A 14,968-nucleotide genomic window follows, 5' to 3' on the forward strand; every position below is an offset into this window, starting at 1 on the left:
GGACTTTTTATTTATTTATTTATTTCAAGTACTTATATAGCACCATCAATTTACGCAGCACTTTACATATATATTGTACATTCACATCAGTCCCTAACCCTCAAGGAGTGTACAATCTAAGGTCCCTAATTCACATTCATACATACACATACTAGGGACAATTTAGACAGGATCCAATTAACCTACCAGCATGTCTTTAGAGTGTGGGAGGAAACCGGAGTACCCGGAGGAAACCCACACAGGCACAGGGAGAACATGCAAACTCCAGGCAGGTGGTGCTGTGGTTGGGATTTGAACCAATGACCCTAGTACTGCCAGGCAGAAGCGCTAACCATTTAGCCACTGTGCTGCCAGTATAAAGCATGGTGATATGCGTTTTTGGAATAGAGTCAGTCAGCAGCTTCTTTTCTGTGTTTCTTGCATATTGGGCGGCCCATTGACATGAATAGGCTACACTACATGCAACATGCATGAACATATCAAAAACGCACATGCGCACCCTAGCAAGCAGTAGTGTGAACCAGTATTGCCTGCTGCCTTCTAGTGCATTATATTGCACATTAGTGTTTGTTTTGTTAGGGCCAACTATCCAAAAAGAATAGGCTGCCAACATGCAAATGTGCTGCGTTTATACCCCCCCCCAAAGGGCTCCCCCTTTAAGCTGCAAAGACAGCTGACCGGGATGCACACATGCTGCGGCAAAAATGAAGCCTCCTGTCGCATTCAGTGGGCATTACCGCCCAGCGTACACAACGCATTCATGTGAATGGAGCTGTGCTGCAATCGCATGCAATGCAGGTAGTAGTGGTAAGGTGGGGCCGGCTTTAAGGCTCCGTCCACATATATGCATTTTGCGTTTCATGCTTTCTCCAGTGCTGTTTGCAGTTTGTTTTCCATTTTTCTACATGCGTTTTTATGGCGTTTACTTCACCTTTTTTTTTTTTTTTTTTTTTTGCTGGGCAGAATAAAAATGCAAAACATGCCAAAAATGCACTACCGTGCATTTCAGCAGATTCTCCACTGAAATCTATTGTAGCAAAAAAGCTGCTTTTTTCTTTTAAATACAGTCCCCGACCCTTTCCAAACCCGGCCAGGATTTATTGCGACGGAGTCCTTGTTGCGAATAACTCGTACTTCCTGTCTGCTCCAACAATCATCACAGGGACAGTCATCAAGGGGAAATTCCCAGATTGCTGCCAAAATATGGAAGAGGTTCTAACAGGGGCGGACTGACAACTCATGGGGCCCCCGGGCAATAGGGGATCATGGGGCCCCTGTGTCCTTGCCCAAACTCAAAAAAGCGTATGAAAAAGGTACCAGGGGCATATCATGGGGCCCCCTACTGACCCCGGGCCCTCGGGCAGTGCCCAAGTTTCCAAATGGTCAGTCCGCCCCTGGGTTCTAATGATCCACGGGTGTCAAACTGGCGGCTCTCCAGCTGTTGCCAAACTACAAGTCCCATGAGGCATTGCAAGATTGACAGTTACAAGCATGACTCCCAAAGGCAGAGGCATGATGGGACTTGTAGTTTCCAAACAGCTTGAGGGCCACTGATTTGACACCCCTGCGGCCTACAGTGTGTTGCAGTCAGTGGTGTATTTAGGTTTCATGCTGCCCTAGGCAACACAAAAATTGGCCCCCCTTCCCCACGGAGAGACCCTGACACCGACCAACACCCCCCTCCCCCGCGAAGAGTGCCTGACATTGACCATCAACACTCCAGCCACCCCCCCTCACCCAAGGGAGCCTTCCACTACCACTGCCCCCCATACACTGGCAACCACCCCCCACCCCAGAAAGAGATAAGACACTCATCTTCACAGCCCCGGACATCCCCGGGAACAAATTCAGGATCTGCATACACCATCAAGCAGCCTGCAGCCTCTCTCAGATCCCACCTGGTCCCCGTTCTGCATGTGTCCCTTCTTCCTTTCCTTCTTTCGGGGGACGGCACTGCCCCCCTGAAAAATGCCACCCTAGGCAAATGCCTTGTTTGCCTTGTGGTAAATACACCCCTGGCTGCAGTGAGCTGCATTGCAGGTGTGCCGGGTGCCTTTGAAAAGGAATGGCATCGCTACACGTCATGTGCAGGGGCGGACTGACCATTTGGAAACTCGGGCACTGCCCGAGGGCCCAGGGTCAGTAGGGGGCCCCATGAGATGCCCCTGGTACCTTTTTCATAGGCTTTTTTGAGTTTGGGCAAGGACACAGGGGCCCCATGATCCCCTATTGCCCGGGGGCCCCATTAGTTGTCAGTCCGCCCCTGGTCATGTGCATTACCAAGCATTGTGATAACGCATTAGTTACCTAAGGAGGAAATGTGAATATAGCTTTAGATCTCTTTGCACCTCAGCTGCTGATCTCCTGCAGCTTCTTTGCAGTCACTTCCCATCTACATGCACTGCAGTGATGGTTGATTGGCTTTCTTAGGCTCCATGTACACGGGACACTTCTGAACGATGGAAACTGACTGCTGGAAAACGTAGGTTAAAAAAAGTCTGTTTAGCCGCGTTTGCATACCGCGTTTATGAGCGTTTGTGTTTAGAAGCGTTTTTTAAAGATAACCTCAGGAGACCTTCCAAAATGCCCAGAATGCACTGAAAAACAGTAAAAAAAACTTTCAGACATTTTGAGAGAAATAGAGAGAGCAGAAGCAGAGAGAGCAGTATGTGTTGAGATGACCTGTCTTTTTTTTTGCGATGTTTGGATGTGTTCTAGCTCATTTCTGTGCAGAAATTATTGCAGCACAGTCTAACATATTTTCTTTTATGTGAAACCTTAAAGTATGGTGTTCCGGGTCCATTTGAGTACCGGGAAAACGCTTTGCATGCATTTTTCATGATGAAAAAAAGGCTCTGGACAGCATCTGGAAATGGAAGAGCTAAAAAAAAAATTCCAAACGCTTATAAACGCGGTTAGCCGTGTTTACAAGCGTTAGGCGTTTGAAACGCTGATAAAATCTATTCCTGAACGCGCGTTCAAAAAACGACTGTAAACTCAACTGCCTGTAAACGATGATGTGTACATGGACACATAGGAAAACATTAGGGAGAGTTCAGGGGCTGCTGAAAAAAAAAAAGCAGAAAAGCTCCTAAATGTGAGTTTATCAGCTGCAGTGTACATGAGCTCTTAGAGTTGGTTTTCTAATAGTGACAGCTGGGGACCAGTCTCCATCAGAAGCCTATGGGAAGGGTGACAACGTGGGAGCACAGTTGGGAGATGGGGACAGAGCGTTGTCACCCAACGGATCATTAGAACCCAGGGGCGGACTGACCATTTGGAAACTTGGGCACTGCCCGAGGGCCCGGGGTCAGTAGGGGGCCCCATGAGATGCCCCTGGTACCTTTTTCATAGGCTTTTTGAGTTTGGGCAAGGACACAGGGGCCCCATGATCCCCTATTGCCCGGGGGCCCCATGAGTTGTCAGTACGCCCCTGTTAGAACCTCTTCCATATTTTGGCAGCAATCTGGGAATTTCCTCTTGATGACTGTCCTGGTGATGATTGTTGGAGCAGACAGGAAGTACGAGTTATTCGCAACAAGGACTCCGTCGCAATAAAACCTGACCGGGTTTCCTCCTTCCTCCACTCTGCTAAGAAAAGCCATTTTTTTCTGTCTTTGTTGTCGATTTTCTCCCACATCCTTTCTAGGGAAGTCGTTGTTGGGACAGCAAATTAAAAAAAAAAAAAAAAAAAGTTCTCAGGCTACCTTCACACTTGAGCGCCGGCGTCTTTTTTGCGCGTCAGGCTTAGCATTTTTGTTTTGGCCAATGGAAAGCTAGTTACTAGGAGGAGGAAAAGATGGTTGTTATTGGCACTCCTGTTAAAGTGTATCGTACCAAAAATGCGCGGTCATGCCCCAAAGAAGCTCCTGGAGTTTCCTGGACATTAGGTGACAACGCATTGCTCAGATGTGGACACGCACAATAGAATACCATGGAAATCTGAGGGTCGAATGTGAATGAGGCTCACAGAGCTCCACATTACAATAATCACTTAAAGGGGAGCTCCACCCAAATGAGGAAGTTACGCTTTAAGCCTTTGTCTCCTGCTCCCCATTAAGGGTTGGCACCTTTGGGGAGCGGGTACCCGAATTTGACAGGTACCCGCTCCCACTTCCGCTGCTATCACCTAGGCGATTGGAAGCGGAAGTTGTCCTCTCCCCCTCCCTCCCCGTAGTCTTCTGGGACACGTAACAGTTCCCAGAAGACTACGGGGCCATTCACAAAGTGCAGCACTTCTCGCACATGCTCAGTGGGCACCACAAGCCGTCACAGCCGGGCGCCCACACTAAAGATGCCGGCACCAGGGAGAGAAGACGGCCGGTGAAACCAGCTGTGGTGAAGACACCGCTGGACCGAGGGACAGGTAAGTGTCTGTATTTTAAAAGTCAACAGCTACAGTTTTTTTAGCTGCTGACTTTATTTTTTTCTTTTCAGGTGGAACTCCGCTTTAACCACTTCATGTCTGGCCCATGTACATAAACAGCAGGACGGGAGCAGTGCAGCAGTGGGTGGCCGGTGCCCGCTGTGTCCGGATCAGTGACCACATGAATAGTAGTAAGCAAGATGTCACTTGACATCATTGCTTACTGCTTGTGAATTCTGTGAATGATCACAGAGGTCACATGGTACACAGCTATTCACAACAGCCTTGTACCATGTGACAGGCTGTGACCAATCACAGCTCTCTCAGTATTTCTCAATGGCTGCAAGAATGCAGCCAGAGAGGAGAAATTATTGATTTTACAGCCTTTACGGGTATAAAAGCAATCAGTGTAAAAAAAAGAAAAAAAAAATCTTGATCACCCCCACAAGTAGTAAAGTGTCACTATGGTGACATTGTATTGTTAGGGTGACAGTATGTTAAAAAAAAAAACAGATAATAATATAAAAAAATAAAATAAAAATGTAAAAACATTTTTTGAAAAATTATAATTTTTTCAAACTAATTTGGGTTATTTATTTTTTTTTTTACTAAAAAGATAGATGAATAAATTTTGGCCAAGATTTATAAAGAAAGGTTATTTATTTGCAAAATTCTATTATAAAAACACTTTTTTTTCAAAATTTTTGGACTTTTTCATTTATAAAGCAAACAAATAAAAATCCCAGTGGTGAATAAATACCACCAAAATAAAGTTTTATCTGTCTCATAAAAATGCTAAAAAATTCATAGTGTTGTATGACCGCGCAATTGTCATTCAAAGTGTGATAGCACTGAAAGCTGAAAATTGGCCTGGGCAGGAAGGGGGTGAAAGTGTCAAGACTGGAAGTGGTTAAGGACCACCCTATAGCAGATATACTGCTACAGGATGGCCTACCTATGCAAAATCACATAAATAAATGCGATTCTTCACATCCACCTAGTTAACGCATTGCCCAGCACCTGCCGATCATGGGGCAGAGACACAGAATGGAGCTCTGCCTATGTAAACAAGGAAAAGCTCCGTTCTGACAGTGGGGAAGTGATGGATCATGTGTCCCTGCAAAGCAGGGAATAAGATCCATCACTTCCCTTAGTAAAAGCAGCACACAGTGTACAATAACAAGAGAAATATTTGGCGCAGTAAGAAGAAAAAAAAACATGTATAATGTGATGGCTAGTATATTAACCACACAAGTAAAGTCCTTCACCACTTAACCTCCACTTACCCCCCCTTCCTGACCAGGCCATCAATGCCCAAAGTAGATGGAGGAATCCTCCCAGCTGTGCTACTGTATTCTAACAGCAGGGACTCCTCCCCTATCAGATAACACTGATCAGTGCCAATCAAATGAACATTTTCCAACGATCCCATTCGACAGAAGTCAATCATTTGATCGACTTCTGTTGAGTGGGAATAACCATAGATGAATTTTGAACCATCTATGGCTAGTTTAACCTCTTGCCCTCCAGACGATTTACCCCCCTCCCTGACCAGGCCATTTTTTGAGATACATCACCACGTTACTTTAACTGACAATTGCGCAGTCATGCAACGCTGCACCCAAATGAAATTTCTGTCATTTTTTTCCCCCACAAATAGAGCTTTCTTTTGGTGGTATTTGATCACCACTTTTTTTTTTCTATTTTTTGCACTATAAACAGAAAAAGACTGACAATTCTGAACATTTTTTTTTTACTTTTTGCTATAAAAAATATCCAGTTAATAAATTTTAAAAAATAAAATTCCGTCATAAATTTAAGCCAAAATGTATTCTGCTCCGTGTCTTTGCTAAAAAAAAACCCCAACACATGTAAATTAATTGGTTTATGTGGAAGTTCTAGCGTTTACAAATGGCGGTATATATACTGGAAATTTTTTTTCTTTTATATTAGTAATGGCGGCGATCAGCGACTTATAGTGGGACTGCGGAGGGCATTCTGACACTGGGGGGGAACCGACTGCCACTGACATCCCAATGACACTAATACAGTGATCAGTGCTAATAAAAATCACTGACTCTGTACTAATGACACTGGGCAGGAAGGGGTTAACATGAGGGTTGATCAAAGGGTTAACTGTGTGCTGTGTGTTTTACATTATGTTCTGTGTACTGTTTTAGTCCTCATGCACACGAGATGTTTTTACAGCGGCTGTTTTTGGCTTTTGATGTTTTTTCTACAGCTAGTAAACCCCCCAGCATGTTATCCTATGTGTCCATACACACATAGACTGTAATCAACGTTTTTTGGCTGGAAAAAAACCCCAGAACTAGTGTTTTTTCAGCTGTAAAAACGCTCTAACGCAGCAAAACGTGGTAAAACTCCGCAAACCGGCATTATTTGTGCAGGTCCCACATTTCTCTGTGTGGGTGGTTGCGGCTGCTGGTATTTGCGCGGGTCCCGCAGTTCTCTGTGTGGGTGGTTGCGGCTGCCGGTATTTGTGCGGGTCCCGCAGTACTCTGGGGGACCCGCACAAATACAAATACCAACAGCCGCAACCACCCACACAGAGAACTGCGAGACCCGCACAAATACCGGTAGCTGCAACCACCCACACAGAGAACTGTGGGACACGCTCAAATACCGGCAGTCACAATCACCCACACGGAACTGCGGGACCCGCACAAATACCGGTAGCTGCATTCACCCACACAGAGGACTGCGGGACCCGCACAAATACCGGCAGTCACAACCACCCACACAGAACTGCGGGACCCGCGCAAATACCAGCAGCCGTAACCACCCACAGAGAGAAAGCAGGACCTGCACAAATGCAGACAGCCGCAACCACCCACAAAAAAAAACTGCAGGACCCGCACAAATACCGACAGCCGCAACCACCCACACAGAGAACTGCGGGACCTGCACAAATACCGACAGCCGCAACCACCCAAACAGAGAACTGCGGGACCCGCACAAATACCGGCAGCCACAACCACCTACACTGAGAACTGTGGGACCCACACAAACTAAAATGACCTAACCCAGCATTTCTCAACCAGGGTGCCCAGGCACCCTAGGGTGCCTTGAGGTTTCTTCAGGGGTGCCTTGGCAAAATGTCTAAAAATTGCCCAAAATGTATACAAGCCAGCGAGTGGACCAGCCTGCCTTTTAGTTACACACAGTCACAGGTTTTCATTGTGCACCATTACGACCTTCTAGACGCCGACGTCCTGACAACCAATGACGTCATCAGTTGATAAGGAGAATGTCAGCTGCCTGCAAAGCATCCTAGTCTGACCCTCCCCTGCCCCTCTCCACCAGTGCTGGGGTCACATTAGCTCAGTGATGGATAAAAACTGAGGGAGAAGAGAAACATGGGAATACTAGTCAGTACCAGTGTGCAAAAGTGTATATGCTTTGGAAGAATAAATCGCCTCTAATGTTGGCTGTTCTACATGTGTGGATGTTGCTGCGCTATATAAAACTTTTCACATTTAGAATGGGGTGCCCTTTTAAAATTATGGACAGCCTTGAGACACCCCATTTTAGAATGGGGTGCCTCAAGACTGTCCATAATTTTTAAGGGTGCCTCAGGATTGTCCATTTTTAAGGGTGCATCGGGATTGCCCATCATTTTTAAGGGTGCTTCAGGATTGTTCATCATTTTTAAGGGTGCCTCGGGATTGTCCATCATTTCTAAGGGTGCCTCGGGATTGTCCATCATTTTTAAGGGTGCCTAGGGATTGTCCATTATTTTTAAGGGTGCCTCGGGATTGTCCATCATTTTTAAGGGTGCCTAGGGATTGTCCATCATTTTTAAGGGTGCTTCGGGATTGTCCATTTTTAAGGGTGCCTAGGGATTGTTCATCATTTCTAAGGGTGCCTAGGGATTGTCCATCATTTTTAAGGGTGCCTTGGGATTGTCCATCATTTTTAAGGGTGTCTAGGGATTGTCCATTTTTAAGGGTGCCTCGGGATTGTCCATCATTTTTAAGGGTGCCTAGGGATTGTCCATCATTTGTAAGGGTGCCTAGGGATTGCCCATCATTTTTAAGGGTGCCTAGGGATTGTCCATAATTTTTAAGAGTGCCTCGGTATTATCCATCATTTTTAAGGGTGCCTCGGTATTGTCCATCATTTTTAAGGGTGCCTCGGTATTGTCCATCATTTTTAAGGGTGCCTCGGGATTGTCCATCATTTTTAAGGGTGCCTCGGGATTGTCCATCATTTAAAGGGGGGCCTAGGGATTGTCCATCATTTTTAAGGGTGCCTTGACTGAAAAAAGGTTGAGAAGTACTGACCTAACCTATCTGATGTTAGGTCCACGTAAATCCCTCAAACAATATCATACGTTCTGCTCCAGAAATGTGACTTCAAAGCCATCTTTGTTGAAGACCTAACATTCTATTCAGCATCCATGACAGCTCTTCAGCTATGGGAACGCTTATGCTTTGAAATGGCAGCTAATCTCCCATATTGGTTCCGGATTGCCGCGTGTCTGAAGTAATGACAGATCTAAGATTTGTGTGTCCTGCCAGACATCTCTCATATTCACACACATCAAATTTATGTTCCGTGCAGCGAAGCCTACGCCTGGCCCATCTGCTCTCCTGGGCCTCGCCATCCCACGTAGGCTAGCGGCTTCCCGAAGAACAATAGCGCTCTCTTTTCCATTTTTCACGTCCTGCCAATTATACGGAGCATTTATATAACTATTACTGGGACAAAATCCCAGCTGTGGCCTTACATGAATATTTGGCCAAGACCCCAGGGGAAGATGGAGATGATAGGTTGTGTCAGGACTCAAACCACCACACGTGTCCTCCTCAGCATTGAGATGTGAATGAGGAGGCCCAGACCCCCAGCCAGGGAATTGTAGATCAGGGGGTCGGCGTGAAATGGACAAATATCAAACCTTTCATGGGAGGAGAACAATGGGATGCCTATTGATTAATGAGCTCCCCGTCTGGTAAGAGTGCACCAATTTCAATAATAATTGCGTCTTCTATTCTTGTTTACCATTGCGGGCAATCCTTTGTATTAATCAGGGGAATGAATGATATATTAGGCTTTGTGCTTGAGATACTATAGAGAACGACTGACCCTGCACTGAAAACTTGTAATCAAATCTTACCAAAATATAAAAAAAAAATAAAACATTTTCAAAGACCTCACTGTAAAGTCCAGGCCAGTATGATCTGAATACATACAAAAAAATCACCAGTGCCAAAAAACGTGAAATAATTCCTAATTAAATACTGCTACTCATTAGTGTAAACACAAAAAAAAATATTAAACCATAAAACAGTGCAAATAAAATACAATAAATAATAAAAAAAAAGGAAATAATCCAAAAAAAACTTCTAATACATATAAATTTATTTTTTTTTTAATATAAATTAAATAGAATAATCCCACTCCAAATTATTAAGATGAATAAGGTGAGTAGAATACACTGTATTCTGTATTCTGTATTCTGTATTCTACTCACTATTCTATTTAATTTATATTAAAAAAAAAAATTTAATTTATACGTATTATATGTTTTTTTGGATTATTTCCTTTTTTTTATTATTTATTGTATTTTATTTGCGCTGTTTTATGTTTTAATATCAGTATGATCTGAAAGCAGAGCTCTTGACTGTCCGTCAGTCTTTTAAATCCAAATCCCACTTTTTCCTCAGTCATCCCTCCTTTTAGATCTGACATTTCTCTGATCATTTCCCTATGCCTGACTACAGAATCCCATTTTTTTTCCCAATGGTCCCGATTCACACTTGTACGCTCAGTCACCCTACGCTCTACAACAGCCATTCTCAACCAGGGTTCCTCCAACGATTCTCAGAACTTCTGGGCCTGTGAAGGTTAACAGCTTTCGGTCTCAGGGCTCATTATGCTGTACAACATGAAAACTGCTGGATTTTGTAGAAATCTTCACTGTAGGGCTGCCCTGCCGTCTTCCTGCTGCTTGACTTCCAACATTGTGGGTGTTAACCCTTTGAGGACCAAGGGCCGTATTTGTCCCATGTTTTTAATTGCGTGTATCATCTGATTAAGAACTTAAAACTCTTTTTTTTTTTTTGGTTTGAGTCAAAATATTAGTTCTTATCAACAAACAACAAATGGATCTAGCTTTTTGCCAATAATTTCATGAAATGGCTTAGTTACAGCAACTGAAGTGTACGAACTTTAAAAACAAAAAAATTGATTCTTTTGGCGCTCCAAAATCTTACGATCCTCAAAGGGTTAACAGCTTTGGGTCTCCAGGCTCAGCTGCACTGAAGATGATCGGATGGGGACACGCCCCCTCCTGACCTCTCCTCCACTGAGAAAACGTATTTTGCCGATTATACTGCTTGTAATATGATCTGTGAATGGAGGAGAGAATCATGTGACTGATCAGACTCTCCTCCATTCACAGATCATGTTACAGGCAGTATAATCAGTGAAAGAATTTTTCCAAATGGAGGAGAGGTCAGGCGGGGGCGTGCCCCTGTCGGCTTATCATTAGCACAGGTGAAGACCTGAAGCAGTAAACCCCAGAGCGCTGGAAGTTAAGCAGCAGGAAGAGGACAGGGCAGCCCTGCAGTGAAGATTTCCACAGAATCCAGCAACCTGCATATCATAGGACATAATTCATTACAGGTAAGTAATGTAACTAAATCCATAAACTAAACCTCAACTTTATCTATCAAAAGTGCTATATTACACAAAGTCCTTCATCCAACCTCTAAATCAGGGGTCTACAGACTTTCTAAACAAAGGGCCATTTTATTATTCTTCAGACTTTAGACAGGCTGGACTGTGGCCATTGGGAGTAGAAAATGTCCTGGCATTGGTAACAATTCAGCTGTTGTCAGTGAGAGGAATAGTGCGCCATCATTGGTGTCAGTGAGAGGAAGAGTGTCCCATAATTGGTGTCAGTGAGAGGACCAGTGCCTCGTCATCGGTGTCAGTGAGAGGAACACTGCCCCATCATTGTTGTCAGTGAGAGGAATAGTGCCCCGTCATTGGTGTCAGTGAGAGGAATAGTGCCTTGTCATCGGTGTCAGTGAGAGGAATAGTGCCCCGCCATTGTTGTCAGTGAGAGGAATAGTGCCCTTTCATTGTTGTCAGTGAGAGGAATAGTGCCCTTTCATTGGTGTCAGTGAGAGGAATAGTGCCTCGTCATTGGTGTCAGTGAGAGGAATAGTGCCACATCATTGGTGTCAGGGAGAGGAATAATGTCCCATCATCGGTGTCAGTAGGAAGAATAGTGCTCCATCATTGGTATCACTGGGATGAATAGTGCCCCATCATTGGTATCAGTGGAAGGAATAGTGCCCCATCATTGGTATCAGTGGGAAGAATAGTGCCCCATCATTGGTGTCAGTGTGAGGATTAGTGCCCCATCATTGGTGTCAGTGGGAGGATTAGTGCCCCATCATTGGTGTCAGTGGGAGGAATAGTGCCCCATCATTGGTGTCAGTGGGAAGAATAGTGCCCCATCATTGGTGTCAGTGGGAGGAATAGTGCCCCATCATTGGTATCAGTGGGAAGACTAGTGCCCCATCATTGGTGTCAGTGGGAAGAATAGTGCCCCATCATTGGTGTCAGTGGGAGGAATAGTGCCCCATCATTGGTGTCAGTGGCAGGAATAGTGCCCCATCATTGGTATCAGTGGGAGGAATAGTGCCCCATCATTGGTGTCAGTGGGAGGAATAGTGCCCCATCATTGGTGTCAGTGGGAGGAATAGTGCCCCATCATTGGTGTCAGTGGGAGGAATAGTGCCCCATCATTGCTGCCAGTGGGAGGAATAGTGCCCCATTTTTGGTGTCAGTGGGAGGAATAGTGCCCCATCTTTGGTGTCAGTGGGAGGAATAGTGCCCCATCATTGGTATTAGTGGGAGGAATAGTGCCCCATCATTGGTGCCAGTGGGAGGAATAGTGCCCCAGGGACCAGATAAAGGCAAGCAAAGTGCAAGTTTGGAGACCACTGCTCAGAGGAGTAATAGGAACAATAGAGGTACTTCATTTTTTATTTTTATTTTTTTTAATAAACTGAAATGTATTAAAATTCTTGTAGTCTCACCCCTCATTCAACAAAAATATTGTGAGAATTCATTTTAGAAATGAATGTAAATGTGGTGGCAATACACGCTGCGATAAACGATCCATTCCTTTTCCAATCCATCACTACAGAAATAATTGATCTAAAGTTGGCAACCTATTTGAATGATATGCCACACATGAGGAAGCTGAGAAACTCTGATGTGATCATTAGTTATCAATTGCAACCAGGGGCGGACTGACAGCTCATGGGGCCCCCCGGGCAATAGGGGATCATGGGGCCCCTGTGTCCTTGCCCAAACTCAAAAAAGCCTATGAAAAAGGTACCAGGGGCATCTCATGGGGCCCCCTACTGACCCCGGGCCCTCGGGCAGTGCCAGAGTGCTCGAATGGTCAGTCCGCCCAATTACATGGTGGGGAAAAAGGGTTCCAATCTCATAATCTGTTTATGAGTATGATCGTATTTTGATTGATCAAAGCATCTCTCTGCTAAGGATTGATGCAAAGGAATCGATCATTTTCTGCCACAGGTGATCAAATCTGATAAAAATAAAGGCTAAGGCTGGCCAGAAGGTCAAAAACCTTAACCACACTTTCAACTGTATCCAATTAGGCGGGCCCTAGTGCACTACATAGGAAATAAATCTAAATAAAGGTAAATCTAAAGGCAATTGGACAGAAAATTGTATAGTGTATGGCCAGCCTAATTCAATCGGAAGGGAAGTTATGGCTATTTGACTGTTTCTAGATTGGATTGTTGTGATTGAAAAGCGCAATCGATCCTTAACAACGAAGTGTGTATAGCCACAAAAAAGAGGAGCGTTTCCCACCTCCTGAAAGAATAGTGCCCCATCATTGGTAACAGTGGGAGGAATAGTGCCCCATGATTGGTATCAGTGGGAGGAATAGTGCCCCATCATTGGTATCAGTGGAAGGAATAGTGCCCCATCATTGGTATCAGTGGAAGGAATAGTGCCCCATCGTTGGTATCAGTGGAAGGAATAGTGCCCCATCGTTGGTATCAGTGGGAGGAATAGTGCCCCATCGTTGGTATCAGTGGGAGGAATAGTGCCCCATCGTTGGTGCCAGTGGGAGGAATAGTGCCCCATCATTGGTGCCAGTGGGAGGAATAGTGCCCCATCATTGGTGCCAGTGGGAGGAATAGTGCCCCATCATTGGTATCAGTGGGAGGAATAGTGCCCCATCATTGGTGCCAGTGGGAGGAATAGTGCCCCATCATTGGTATCAGTGGAAGGAATAGTGCCCCATCATTGGTATCAGTGGGAGGAATAGTGCCCCATCCTCCTGTCTGGAACACCATCAGCAGGATAGGAAGTCAGGATAAGGTTCTCCAACGCTGGGTTCACACCTATGCAGTTTGCATTTTATCCGTTTCTGCATTGCGCTTTGCATTTTTGCACTCACATTTTTTTTTTCTTGTTGCTAGGCAGCTTTGAAAAGCAAAACGCAGCAAAAAAAAAAAAACACACTACATGCTTTTCTGCAGCATTTCCATTGAAGTTTATAGGACCAAAAACACCCTGACCCTTTCCAAAAAAAAAAAACCACACTGGGTGAAAACACCGAGATGTGAACGTGTCCCATAGGAAATCATGTTAAATGGAGTGTAATGCGTTTCTACAAAGTGGAAACTGCTTAGGTGTGAACCTAGGGCAGTGGTAGGCAAGCCGTGGCTCGCGAGCCACATGCGGCTCTTTACGCATTTTAATGTGGCTCTTCTGTGTGCCGGGCGCCCGCTCCCCTCCCTCCTCTCGGGCGGCCGAGGACTGTGCAGCTAGCCCAGCAATGATTGGCCAGTCTCGCTGCCACTCACATCCTAATAGCTAGTGATTGGCTGTTAGGATGTGTGTAGGCGGGGCAGCGTGACGAACGTGAGGGGAGCTAGGCTCCTCTCACAGTCCGCCCTGAAGACCGGAACGGCGCGGGAACACGGCGAGAGGAACGCACGGAGCAAAGGTAAGTGAATTGACACAGGGGGGACATGGCTTACTACTTGGGGGGGAATAGTACTGTGGGGGATGAAATACTATATGAGGGATGAATTACTATAGGGGGGAGGAATTACTATAAAAACTTATTGAAACTAAAAACAGTGTACCATCCTATGTATTTTCAGTTTTAAAAATGTGGCTCTCAAAATAAATTTCAATCATGGTTTTGGCGAGATTTGGCTCAGTTGAAAAAAAAAGGTTGCCCACCCCTGACCTAGGGTAATGGAGCCCTGGATACTGGTAAAAAAAAAAAAAAAAATACAAAAAAAAAAAAAAAAATGTAAATAAAAAAAAATAAAAATAAAGTAATAAAAAAAATTTAAATTAAAAAAAAATTAAAGTAATAAAAAAATGCAAAAAAAAAATTAAAGTAATAAAAAAAATTTAAATAAAAAAAAAAAAAGGGGGGGGGGGGTGCTATCCTTTCCCCCACTCCCTACTCTCTTCAAAGCTATGAAAAAAAAATTTGGGCCAGAGATACATTTACCAAAGCAGCACAACACACTGAAACTGGACATGCAGCATTTTTTTTTTTCA

This window comes from Staurois parvus, unplaced genomic scaffold (assembly GCF_062004578.1).
Source record: "Staurois parvus isolate SC_StPar_1 unplaced genomic scaffold, SC_StPar_1.0 ptg000018l, whole genome shotgun sequence".
Taxonomy (NCBI): Eukaryota; Metazoa; Chordata; class Amphibia; order Anura; family Ranidae; genus Staurois; species Staurois parvus.